Source organism: Dermacentor variabilis, chromosome 2 (assembly GCF_050947875.1).
Source record: "Dermacentor variabilis isolate Ectoservices chromosome 2, ASM5094787v1, whole genome shotgun sequence".
NCBI lineage: Eukaryota > Metazoa > Arthropoda > Arachnida > Ixodida > Ixodidae > Dermacentor > Dermacentor variabilis.
The window spans coordinates 133816612-133830594 of record NC_134569.1 but is presented as its reverse complement, the minus strand read 5'-3'; the positions used below and the strand labels follow the sequence as shown (position 1 = coordinate 133830594).

The following is a 13983-nucleotide window of genomic DNA, read 5'->3' as shown; positions in this document are numbered from 1 at the left end:
AAGGTTTCAAGTTGCAATACAATGCGAGTGAAATATGCACTGATTCAATGCAGGTTGACATGACGTTTTGTGAGTTGCCATGTCATTACAATGATGCATCTCTTTTCTGGCTAACTATGCACCAACATGTATACTTTGCAGGGTTTTCATCAAAGCAAGCTGTTAATGAGCATAAAGCATATTGTCACGCAACATACATTAAAAACGAACTGTCATAACGACTATGAGTGCGGACAAAAGATGAACACCAGTGCTAGGTTCGATATTGTTGCTCTTGGTGTGCCATTCCTCAATGCAGCTTTAATCGTTGCGAACGGCCAGCAAGTAAACAGTCTGAGAAAATAAATAAAACACCATGGAAACCACAGGATTCATGCCATGAGCCCTGTCATTTGGGAAGGAGACATCCTGATCACGGGACCAAGCCAGTGGTGTAACTTGCGCAATAAATATTGCTTTTATGTATGGCTTAATAAAACTATCCGCAGTCCCTCAATGGTTAAAGCCCTTATGACAAAAAAAAAAGAATGTTTGAAAAGAAAAAATTATCATGCTGCATAAGAGAATGTGTTTTCACAAGGTCACGTGCAAAGATTATAGGCAACAATAAGGGAGAAAAGAGCATAGTAGTGATAAACCTCAAGGGAAACAAAAGAATGAATGCTGACATTAGCACCACTGTTTGAAGAGCACCCTTTGAAAGAGAGGAGACAACAGTGGAGAAAGAGGTAAAGAGTAGAGTTGGGCGAATATCAACATTTTCTAATACAAATACTGTAGTAAGTATTGAATGGTCAAACAATAACGCACACATTTACAGCAGGAATATTTCGGTATAATTAGGTACCATGGTGGTACTGACCAGCGCAAAAAAGAATATCAGGAACAAAGTATAAATTTTTCAGCACATGATAATCAACTGTTATTAAAGATATTACACAATTTACCACTCGGCAACATGGAACCTGGTTCCATGCAAATAACAGGGTGCCTACCAACTGGGAAAACCGGGAATTCTTGAGGATTTTGAGTACTTTGGAAAAGCTCGGGGAGAACTCAGAATTTGTGCCTCTATCAGGGAAAATTAGCTGCAATTTTATTGAAAGGGTCGAAAGTCGCGATACTGCTGGCTCGAGTAACAGACAGGAATCGTAATGAATTGTCTTTGATGCCCTATCGGCTGGAGGAGTTGCCAATGTACAGTCAATGACCGACTTTCCGAATTCCCGATAACTTGGATGGCTTCGCGGCACCACCACATGCCTTATAGAGTCAATGTATCAGAATGTCTGAAATTTCGGATTCAAGAACTCTTTGCCGTCTGACTTTCCGGGCGTTTTGCTGTTACCGTAGGTCTGAAATGGCATTTAATCAAAGTCACCACGGCTGCCATTTTGATTACCTTGCCGCCTCGAAGCGGCGCTCTCGCACGCAGATCCGCTGGCAGTCATAGCCACCACTGCGGCAACGCTAGGCCTAGCTGCTTCGACGTTCGCTATGAAGCTTCTTGCCATTGGGTGCCGCATTTTTTATTAAAAGATTTCACTGCTGTTAGCAACGGCACAGACTCCGCCTTTGTGGTCCTCGCGATTGGCTTAGAAGCTTGGAAAGCACGGTGCGTTACATAATGCCGGTTCCCGAAAGTCAGCTTCGCCTCTGTACAGAAATGTTACTTGGTGAAGCATATACAACAGTATTGCAGTGATGCACAAGTGTGGGAAGAGGCTATTGCCACGGGACACAGTATGTATTCCTTAATTATAGACACGTGCACCCGGTATTTCCAGTCACAGTATGAGCACCAATATGCCTAATACGTGTACCGACAGGCCTGCAGAGTGTTTTCAAATGTGCCTGTGAAGGATTGAGCTTTTAAGGGCACTAAATGACATGCATTTATTTTTTCCAACTGGCCGATTTTTCTAACGTTTTTGCGGTCCCTAGGGGGTTCGAAAAATCGGGCAGGGACTGTGCAACTGACCAAGATGCTTCAAATGGTCCATGGGGTGAACAAGTGGCCGAAGGAGGACAAGAACAGGACAAGAAAGGACCCACGCATTGGGGAATGAACGGGAAAGGAAGCATGGTGCCGCCTTTTTGAGCTCAAAAAACAAAGCGTCGGCTCGTGCCGAGATGCAGGTGTCCCTCATCCAAACCGAAATAAACTCTTTAAAGCAGTGAAACACAACACAGGTGTCATGGACGGGCTGAGAGTATGTCCGGACAGTTGAGGTTGACTTACGAGCTGTTGAGAGAATCTCCATTGTGACAAAGTTTGGGCCTCATACCACTCAGCTTGCTATCAGTTGATAGAAATAGCTCATATTCGAAAATATTTGCTTCTGTATGCATCTCCTTTTTATTTGTATTTGAGAATGTCCGACTCGATTTGCAATTTCTTTTTGAAGACATTTTATTTGCTGTGCGTTTTACTAACCCCTCCCTCCCTTCTATTCTTTTTTTGAATAACACAAACACTACTCATTAGTATTCAAACTGGATTAAGTCGTTTTCTTTTAATCTTTTTATATGCTTACTAGAGAGTGACAATATCGGGCGATATGGTTTCAGCCCGTCTTGAGATCAAACATAGTTCTGCATCACTCAGGGAATTTTGCAAAGGCACTCAGGGAAAACCTGGAAAACTCAGGGAATTTGGAAATGTCAACTTGGTAGACACCCTGAAACAAGCTTTTCAAGAATAAATGGCTGCTGAATGACCATCTTTACAAAAACGCTAAGTGGTGGAAAATAGTTTGAAAGTTATGGAGAAAGAAAAAAAACTGTTAAAGGACTTGTGCTGTGCACATGTATAAAAGGGCCCGCTGCAAGGAGAACATCATAGGTTGTAGCATAAAAGATAAAACGGATAGATGACTAGACTGTCAAAAGCTGTAAATGACAGACTACACGCAAAAATCATTTGCATGTAGGCTTCCGCCGTGAAAGCAAGAACAATGCTTGCATTACACATTTTGTTTCTGCAATGCTTTTGTTGTCTTGCTTCTGATAATTTGCGATACTTTGATGAGCAGACGAGGTATAGTATCCAGACTAACATTTGGCTTTGTGAAATAATTTGAAATTGTGAAAAAAGACTATTAAAAATTTAATGAATAGTTCCTTTCTTTTGAATATGAATAGTTAGTGTGTAATATTAAATTTGTATTTGAAATTTGGAATATTCGCTCACTATTAATTAAAAAAGAGGTTGGAAACATGTATTAACACTGGCAAAACAGCTCCACTTTCTTCTCGATTTGATTACAATCTTGCCACTGCTTGTGCAACCACAATCATACCCAGCTTAACCTATTGCTGCATTGTCACAATCTACATAGGGGTGCAACTTTTAACGGTCATAATGGTGAAATCTATGGGGTAGGAGCTTGTGCATACATTACCACAAATCTAAGCAAGTGTAGCACCAATCTTGTCTTTTTCTGACATCAAATAGTCTGTTACCCTTTCATAAAAGTAACCACTACTAATTCAGTGTACTCGTCAAATTTTGTCCCCCCTGCTGAAACAGCTGGTGAATTCGTAGGAGGTTGAGAGCAGTGCATACACATGAAATTTTGCCGCATTCGCTATGCAGAAACCTTTGCCCAGTGCAAAAGTAAACTCAAATCAATGACACTGCGAGGCCCAAATCTCATTTCGGAGGTTGCAACCATCATCTAGACCCTTTAGGTACCAAATGAGACTTGTGCACCCAATGGTTCAGCAATTTAAAGAAACTTACGAGACGTGCTTTTCCTATCAAGAGCAAATGCACTTGTTGACTTTGCTGATAAGATTACTGGAGAGCTGAAAAATCTAAGCTCTCATTCCAAACTTGTCAGCCTATGTGATATACGAATCCCAAAACAACATTTAGTAAAGCAATGAATGGGGCTAGTTGGTAGACGTTCATGGCAAACTAGGTTGTGCCATATATGTCCGCGTCTTGTTCGTTATGGTCGTCAGTGTAACACTGAGAACAATACAATCATGGATAAATCCCCACACTGGCACGAGAAACATGGAATATGGTCAGCACTAGATGCTCATAGGAGAACATGGTTAAACCCAATCAACATCCAGAGTGCTGTGGAATATAACAAAGACAAGCATGGTTGTTGTGGGCAGAGCCCCAACGAAAAAGATGTAGTGTCTGTTTCGATTCACAGGAACAAAGAGTATGCTGCCAGGAGATTTATCACCTGCTCAGTATGAGAGACCTATCGTCTCTTCAATGAAGCCGATCCGGATACAGGGTTCATGCTGGTGTATATGACAAAAATTCAAGGGTTTTTAAGGACTTTTAAGGTCCTGTGTGTGGATTTTCAAGGACCACACACAGGGCCATAATTATACATGCGTGCACCCTCCTTTTCAAGGAGGGTGCACGCGTGTATAATTATGGAACACATACTGTGTCCCGTGACAATTGCCCCTTCCCACGCTTGCTAAGCTTCACCGCAATACTTCACATACGCTTCATCGCGTAACATTTCTGTGCCGATGCGCAGCTGTTTTTCGGGAACCAGCATTACGCCACGCGCCATGCATTCTAAGCTTCGAAGCCATACGTGAGGATTACGGATGCGGAGTTGGTTCGATTACTGACAGCGGTGAATTCTTTCAATGGAAAACACGGCACAGAATGGCAAGAACCTTAATAGCGGACGTCGAATCAGCGAAGCCTAGTGTTGCTGCGGTGGTAGCCACGGCTGCCAGCGGATCAGCGTGCGAGAGCGCTGGCTCGAGGCGGTGAAATAATCAAAACGGCGGTGATGGATTTGATTGATGCCGTTTGGGACTTGTGGTAGCGGCTGAAACTCCAGAAAATCGGACAGCAAAGGGCTCTTGCGTCTGAAATCAGACGTTCTTATACATTGACTCTATGGGGCGCGTGGTGGAGCCGCAAAGGCGTCCGCACTATTGGGCATTTCACAAAAATTGGGCGTCCGGAAAATCGGTTGTTGACTGCACACAGGCAACTCCTCCAGCCAACGACACGGCGTCAAAGGCAATTCGTTACGAGTCCTCTCTTTTACTCGAGCCAGCAGTAGGGCGACTTTCGTTCCCTTTTAATAAAATGACAGCCAATTTTCCCTGATTGAAGCAAAATTTCCCTGAGTTTTACCAGACAATTAAAAATGCCTGAGAATTCCCTTTTTTTTTAGAACAGAATCGCAGTGGGAATTCAGGAGGGTTGAAATTTTCTCAAATACAATCAGAGGAAGTTTATTAAAAATAAATATTTAGGAAATTCCAGGATTTTCAAGGATCTCCGAAAATTCCAGGACTTTCAAGGCCTTGAAAACGATCTTTTCAAATTCAAGGGTTTTCAAGGGTTTCAAGGACCCGCACGAACCCTGCGGATACATTTATTGGGCTCTCAAAGTTTTATTCACCCTCTCCAAAATATTTCTTGTTGCCCTACAACAAGTGTGCCTTTGCATGTTTTGCACCAATGTCGCACAGTATGTTTCCACGTTGAATAGCTCACTGATGGTGCCTACACACTTGAACACCTCAAATAGCTATGTATTTGCACCTCGCTTATGACCGATTGTTTCCTGGGAGATTGTGAATACTGTGCAAAAGATGGTGCTTTAACTACAACTTTGGGAATCCCTGGAGAGACAGGTGAACCATGCGGTATGGGAAAAGTGTGACCTCGTCAAAAAGACAACACATGCTACTACATGTACTGCCTTTCCGCAGGAGCTTGGTGTTTGGCTTGTCAGGTGGATCGCCTGTGATTACATAAGGGACATTCAAGCATCTGCGATATGAGACACCAAACAGAATCAACAGCAAGGATCCTGCATCTTCCCTTTTGACTTTGCAGAGATTTAGACAGTTGTCGTACCGATCGAGGTACAGTCATACCATTGGTACAAAAAAACAGGTCTCTCTATATACGTATCATCACGAGTAGATGATCTACTCCAAGTTTTGCAGTCATCAGTGATGATGTATGCCATGATGCTGCACACACTTGCTTTGCACTGGAAAAAATCTTTATGAAGGAAGAACTTCAGCCCGACACGCATGTTACACACATGTCTGACAGCACCAGCAGCCATTTCCAGAACAAGTGGCTTTTTTCAGCCACAAGGCATAGCAAGAATTCTTGTGATGGAGTTGGAGGCTTAGTAAAGCACCAAGCCTCACTCTACAATCGAAGGGCAGCCAGCACTGCAGTCATTAAATCACCCTCTGAAATGGTGGCGTAGATGACTACAACGCTGAAAAATGTAAAACTGCTCTAGGCAGATGCATACGTGGTAAAGAACTTTCGCCACCTCAAAAGGAACCAGTGGAAATCTTTGCCACGTCTTCCAAGCATACAGCCTTGGCACATATAGTTAAGCATGCCTGACACCACCAATGCTGATTGCGTTTTGTTAGTGTCTTGCACTGCTGCAGATCATTGGAAAAGGATCAAGCCTCTATGAGCGCATCCACTGGCGATGCTCAAAGTGTTTTGTTCCCTCTCCCTACCTTCATGGTGGAGCACTTCAATGCAGCATGTCCGGATAATCTACAAGTGTACACTGACAGGTCAGTAAGTCAAGAGGCAAGCAGCCGTGCCACTGCATACTGGATTCACTTCATTAGATCGCCATGATCTGTGGCCCTCTGGATCAGATGGTCTTATAGAAAAATGCAGAAAGTGTTGCCATTGCTGCAGCGCTTTGTAAACTGAGGACATGTTGTCCTCAGCATGCTATCATCCTTTCGGATTCGTCAGTGGTGCTCCAACTATCCCGCGCATTGCATGCCAGCGAGTTCGGCTGGCAATCATTGATGTTGCGTAAGGAGTTCAGCAATAGTCATTTGAATCTGAAGTTTCAGTGGGTAGCACCACGTGTTGGTCTTGCAGACAATGAAGCAGCAGATGAAATTAAGAGTGCCAATGAATCATCCCTTATGTAAAGACAAGACACTTTTGAGCACTTTGAATATCACCTCATACTCCAGGAGTGGTTCAAAAAATCCACCACGCAGAAGGTATACACAGTTTCGAACTAGCCCTGAAAACACCCCAGCTTGGGCCTTAAGATTGGACAAGCTTCTCCGCGCTGCACCGACAGTGACAAAATTGGCGATGCTTCAATAAAAAGAGAAGTGCTCTACTTGAGGTTTTGCGCAGAAGACAATTTCCTCATGAGAGTGTGGAATAGGTAGTGTTTCCCAAAACACACAAGTTTCTGAGAGAGGAAGTGTCGCACGTCTTTCTAGCTTTGCTAAGAAACTGAACTTTCTGACAAGTGGTGATCATTGTCAAGGACTGTGAACTTTTTGTTAAGTAGTAATCTAACAACTCCTTTCTAATCTTTTTGAAGAGGCAGTAGATAAGAGCAATAATTTGCACCATCTGCCAGCTAGTCTTGCCCTAACGAACACTATTGCTACCCCCACCACTGCATCTTTGGTTACATAATGACATTTCTGATGGAGCCCTGGCCAGTACGACATTTTAAGAGATTTACCTTCCTTAAAAACTGTTACTTGTGTACATGCACAGGGAGCTCACCCTTGAATCTGCAGCAAACAAGGAAATACAAACCTTCATTAACAGAAAGAATAAATTATTTACACTACAAACTATGCACACTTGCTGTTAATAAAATTAGCCATGTAGAAGTTGTCCTGTTGACGTATCTTTATTTTCATTCAAGGGAATGAGTATTTTACTAAACATACTTTTAGCATAAGTATTAATCATAAGGCCAAAATTGCCTTTCTGTCACAACAATCATGATCATGTTTAAGTAAGTCGGAGGCTTATGCACATTTTTTTACCCCGATGTCCTTTTTCCTTGGCATCTTGCTGCATCCTGGCAAAGCTCTCATTTCTACCAGCTATATTGTAATTACAAATAAAATAATGCAACATGTTTTTACAGTGAAGCTACATATAGCTAGGGTTCATTCAGTGTATTTTTCATGTGCATCAACAAAAACTATGATCATCATGAATGGCTCGTACCTTCGTAAGCACTCGTATCCCGGTGAGCAAGCAAAAAATTCGATGGCTCATTGCTTCATAAGGCAGAGGCTACAAGCACTTGGCAAAGTAAAGCAAACAGTGTTTACATTATTTCTAATCATGCATACAATATTGGGGGTGAGCTCCACCACTGGAAAAGCTGGCGCCACCGTCGGCGTGACATGGCATGAGAGATCACGTGGACACAGTGGCCGCGTCGGCTGCTTCAGAAGCGCCAAAGCGGACTGAAAACAAAAGTTTAATGTCCCACCTGCGCTGTGGTTCTGATTAAGTGGCGAGGTTCTCCCGCCTAGGCTACCGGCTTCACAGCATTTGAAAGCACTATAATAGGTAGTAGCTGGTTTTGGAGGCGTGCAGCATGGCAGGTTACTGCTCGGTGCCGCAGTGCCAGACGTACGCAACAGAGCCTAGTGTCAGCCTTATTCACACGTAGCCGCAGGACAAGAAGCTGCTTGAAGCTTGACTCTCGAAACTTGGAATCGGCAAACAGCCATCGGCTACAACTCTGGTATGCAGCAAGCACAGACGCGAGGAAGATTTATGATACGGCGTCAGGACTGCGATGTTCGGTGAGTAGCAGAAAGCGGGAAATCGAACGCCGAGAAGACCGATAAACATACAGTGCGGCGCAACATGAGAAATAATGATACTAAAACATAAGAATCTAGAAGAAAAGAAAAAAAAAGATTGAATCGTCACGACGGCACATCACGAAATTATTTTTTAACAACTCTGATATCATCCAAGCAACAATGGTTGCTTGTGCACTGTCAAACGCTCATATTATGCGGCCTAAAGGCACGGTGCCAAAACATGCTCGCAGCAAAACATTGTGCACGGATTTGCAGACGATCGCTGCGAACCCGTGCGATCGCTGCGAACCCGTGCGATCGCTGCATTGAGGCTTCATTCTGTTAAGCTCCATTCGGTTATACAGACAGCCCACTATAAGAACATGTTTCACATAGTTTGCTTTCAGCAATATGCCTACATTTCACACAGGAAGCCGGTTCGGGAGACTCCACCACGGTGACCGCGGACAGTGGCACTGACTGTACATATTCGGTAAAGCGATAGCGTCTGTAAACGATTTCGTGCTTTCAGTTTGCTCAAGATTATTATTTTGACAATAAAGACTTCCCTCGTTTTGAGAATTCTTACAGAAATCTCCAGGAGGGCTGCCGCGTGGTGTTTTTATTGGGCGCCGTAAGCCAAACTTATGAGGAGCATGCCGCATTATCCCTCATACTACGCAAGGGAGGTGCTTCCAACAGATGGCGACTCCACAAGTCCTCATCCTCAACAGAGAACAGCACGTCAAAAAGTGCCATCAATGGCTTATAAGCAATGGCTCATGCAGTCGAACCCATCTATAACAATATTCAAGTGCCACGAAAATTCCATTGTTATAACCGATAACCGATAATTGTTATAACCAGGTTGAATGAAAAACTCCAAATAGGGGGTGGCAGAGCTGATGTGAGAAAACTATAATGGCAGGGAGGCCAGTGCCCCTCCCCACCACCTTCCTCCATCCGGCTGCTGCTTGTGTTCACTTGTTTAACTGCTTCCTGGGTGGTCCGATCACATGTAACAAGCCGTGGCTGTCGGCATTAAAGAATGGCACTGCTATAACTGCAAAGAGAGGTCACAGGCGGCAAGCAATATGCAATTGCTCTGATGGCCCCAAAAGGGGCTTTTTAAAAATTGCGAGAAAGCTGCCACAGCAGCCTGTCAGCTTTAGAAATCCAGAAGAAACGCTGAGGCAAGGTTGCCACAAGCATCTCGCCACATACTTGTCACTGCCTTGCACAAGAAAACCCTACGTCTGTCAACCTTGCATCCTTTATGCGAAGCTTGCCGACATCCTTCTCCAAGGCATCCAGGTGCTCCACATACTGCAGCAGAAGGTTCCTTGCAAAAACGAGGTCTGGAGGGACTGAACAATTGGCCGGGCCTCCTGTGAGGACAACGTTCAGGCAGCCTGCCCTACCGCATCATCGCTGCCATTGTTGCCATCGCTATCTGATGCAAGCGCGTTCACGATGATCGTCTCATCGGTTAGAAGCCCTTAGTTTTCAAATTTATAGCTGTGCACTTTCTTTTCACCGGCAACATCATGCATTGCCGATGATCAGCGGGCGGATCAGCCATATTCTGTATCAGCGGCAAGTCAAACGAGGCTGAGAAACCGCATGACCAGGAGCGATTTCGACGCAACCAACGAAAACGAATGCGAACAAATCGATTAAGCTGTTTGCAGAACTGCACTGAATGAGGGGCCAGCAAGCAACATGCGAGCAATCCGTGAAGAGCGCAGATGGCGTGGCCCATTCATGTTTCGGAGGGTGGGGCAGTGTAGAGCTATGGGTGCAGCCCATTCATGTTCGGAGGGGTGGAAGGGCGATGGGAAAGAGGCGCAGGCACCTGTTGGAGCAGCGGCCAATCGTGTAGTGGCTCGAATTTCTCTTTTTCTTTCTTTCTTTTCGAGGACTTAGCATTTCACTACCTTTCAGCTTGGACATCCAGCAGCCAGGCTTCATCGTTATAACCGATAATTCGGCATCGGGGCATTGTAGTAAGTGGGTTATTTAACCATGGAAAACATACAAAAGTTGACGGTGCAGCAGCTTCTCATTGTTATAACCAATATATTGTTAAAACTGGTATCGTTATAAGTGGGTTCGACTGTACTTCTGTCAGCAAGCAAAAAATTCAGTGGCTTAGAGCCCCGTAAGGCTCATGGCTACAAAATTTATGTACATTTGTCCTCTTCACAAGAAGAGGACAATGCCAGCGAGTGTAGAGGTGGATGTGTGTGCCGTACAAACAAAAGGTGGAATTGTGGTATCCACTGTACGTATATCTCCAGGCACACCCAAGTGAGATATTGAGAAGTTCATGACCACGCACTTTGCACTGGTTAGCCGTGATGACACTATCCCTGTCATCATCATTGGAGACTTCAATGTCGACATTTCAAAACCACACAATAAATGGCTCGCTGCTTTTGTACTAGAAAAGTTTGGTTTCAAGTGCCACACCAATCAAAGTCAGTCAACTATTGAACAACAGTCACGCACTCATTTAACCAAGATTCTGTCTAAAGTTGTAATCAAACCAATCGGCATATATTGCAGTAATCCCAAAGCTATCATCACTGCCATTATCAAGTGATGAAAATAGATATATGAGTACATTTACACTTGTCTAACTCTGTGTGATGTGCTACAGCTTTGCTGGTCAACCACCTTCACAGAGTGGAATGGCTCCACAATTTTTAATGCTCTTTTTACAGGGTCTGTGAACAGCTGTTTACAAAGATTTTAAGAAAAATTAATGATGTCTTCTTAATTTTTATTTTTAAGTAGTGTTCATTTGTGTCAAAACCACATTTGAGGCAAATTGTAAGAAAGGTAAATTGTGATACAGCAATCATATTCAGCATAAGTGTTGAACATGTTAAGGTCTCACAAGCTGCCAAATTTCTAAAGACTACATGCATTGGTTTAGCAGATAAAAATTTATAAATACAGCTACTTTTTGAAAAGTATAGCAAATTATGAAATTTTTCTAAAACACTTCTGTTTTGCACAGAAGCCTCAAACAATGCTAGCTGACTCTCCTTTATGTATATGTTTTGCACACAAACTATATTCTTTGTAGCCATAATATCTTGTATTTCACATTTCTGCGAATTCGCCAGAATGTCCGCTGCATGAATATGGCGCCTCCACACTGAATAATTTTTGTATTTTTTCCTCCTAAAGTATCCATTTGGTAAAGAAGGCAAGTTCACTTTTGTGCTACCAGAGCGATATGTGCATAAAATATAAATATTCAATGAAATCTAAAATATGAATTTTTGGACCCGTGTTGATCTCTCGTGTAATCACCCCACAGCAAAGTTAGGAATAGCTCTGAATGGCTGCCAGTACAGTCGATGCCTCAGCACTCATACACTTTGCACTCTTGATATGCTTCACTGCATAACACGGTTTTATTGCGGCACAGCTGATTAAACAGAATTGGCGATTATGCAATGCAAATAACCCTAGGCCCCAAAATAAATGTAACCTCGCATTTGATGGCTTTAGCGCAGTGCGTGTGGTTTTCGGTAGGTTTTTACCAATGCACACTGTATGCAATGTATGCACGAAGTCTTGTGTCACTGTTTGCAAGGTACAGACGGCCCTTCAAAAAGCCAAGTTTCTTTATTGCCTTGTTAGTAATATGCTCAACATGCATGGCCCAGCTTAAATCAGATGTAAGAATAACACCCAGATATTTAAAAGAGATTCGTTCGAGTATGCAATTGCGTAGAGTGTATACGTTAGACGGAAAGCTTAGCTTGGAAGAAAATGTCATGACCTTAGTTTTATCTGCATTAATTTCCATCTTCCATACGCGACACCACTCAGCTAATGTGGTTATGTGGTTAAATGTTTTTGTAATATGGCAACGTCATCAGGGGTGGTTATCTGTCTATAAATTACACAATCATCGGCAAACAGCCGTATTGTTGAAGTTATATTAGTAGCTATGTAATTAATATATATTAGGAATAGTAACGGGCCTAACACTGACCCTTGAGGCGCCCCTGACCTAACGGGGCAGAAAGTAGATTGGTTGTTATTAATAGTTACTGATTGAGAGTGACCAGATAAGAACTCGTTAATCCAAGCCTGTCAATAGCCCGTGATACACCTGCTGCAGTAACGGTGATGGGCTCGCTTGGATGAGTTATCGTAGAAAGAGAGACGGTACAAAACTGGTCGAGTGGTGGTTTGTCGGTAAAAGCTTGACTGAAAGTGTTGTTCAAGAGGTCACCACATGCTTCATTGGGCACCAAGCAAACATCTGCGTCCTTTAGGGTTATTACAGTGTCCGTATCTTTAGGGTTAATTACATGCCAAAACTTTTTTGGATCAGACTTTAAAAATGAAATTATGGGGTTTTACGTACCAAAACCACTTTCCGATTATGAGGCACGCCTAGTGGAGGACTCAGGAAATTTCGACCACCTGGAGTTTTTAACGTGCACCTAAATCTAAGCACACGGGTGTTTTCGCATTTCTCCCCCATCGAAATGCGGCCGCCGTGGCCGGGATTCAATCCCGCAACCTCATGCTCAGCAGCCCACCACCACAGCCACTGAGCAACCACGGCGGGTTGGATCAGACTTTAATAAAGTGGGCAGGGTATAATTGAAATAATGATCTTTAGCTTTTTCAATTGTTTTTTTGTGATTCACGAGCTAATTCTAATTCTTTATGCTTCGTTTCGGTTCTTTTCAATAAAAACAAAGTTGTGCCTAATGGAGGGATTGAACCAGCGTCCCCCAGCACGAAAGCTTGATTAGACCACAGGTTTTTTTTTTCTTTCATGGCATTCATTAAGAAAGGAAAAATACATATATATGGGCAAAAAGTAATATGCAGCAGCCAGCTGATAGTAACGTCAACAAGTGCAAGACAACTAATATTGCACAGTTCTCTAAAAGGTAAGCCAGCAAATGCACTTCATCAACAGAGGATTCCAGTCCAGTGGAAAGCCAATTAGATCACAAAAGCCTGAACTGTGGTATAATTTCACCGAAACGTGATTTTGAAGAATTGATTCTGCATTCCAGTCGAACATGTCAGCATCATCTGTAGCCTAATGTGGAGCTCATGGGGCTGGCCACACATGAGGCCACATATGCATGCACACTTCTCTTCTGTCAATGCCAATTAGTACTTTGAAATGGAGACGACTGGCGTGTGCGTCGTGTCACAAAGCAAGAGTTTGCTTTAAACCACTTCCATGCCATGGACGAGCAGAGCTCGTTGACAATACTTTTGATTTTCTAGCATTGCTGTGAATGAGCTGGTTTCATCTCAGCAGTTTGTCATGCTTTTGGTAGATGCCAGCACTCAATCTGCAGGGCAGTGGAAGCAGGAGCGAGTTTACTCTGCCAGAGGAAGTAAACC

The 13983-nt window shown here is 43.3% G+C and overlaps 1 protein-coding gene across 1 annotated transcript in view; it reads right to left on the bottom strand.

Moving 5' to 3' along the window:
• The window catches only part of LOC142572714 (uncharacterized), a 59718-nt gene that overhangs the window by 1463 nt on the left and 44272 nt on the right, over positions 1-13983 (bottom strand). The gene's annotated exons all lie outside the window — the stretch shown is intronic.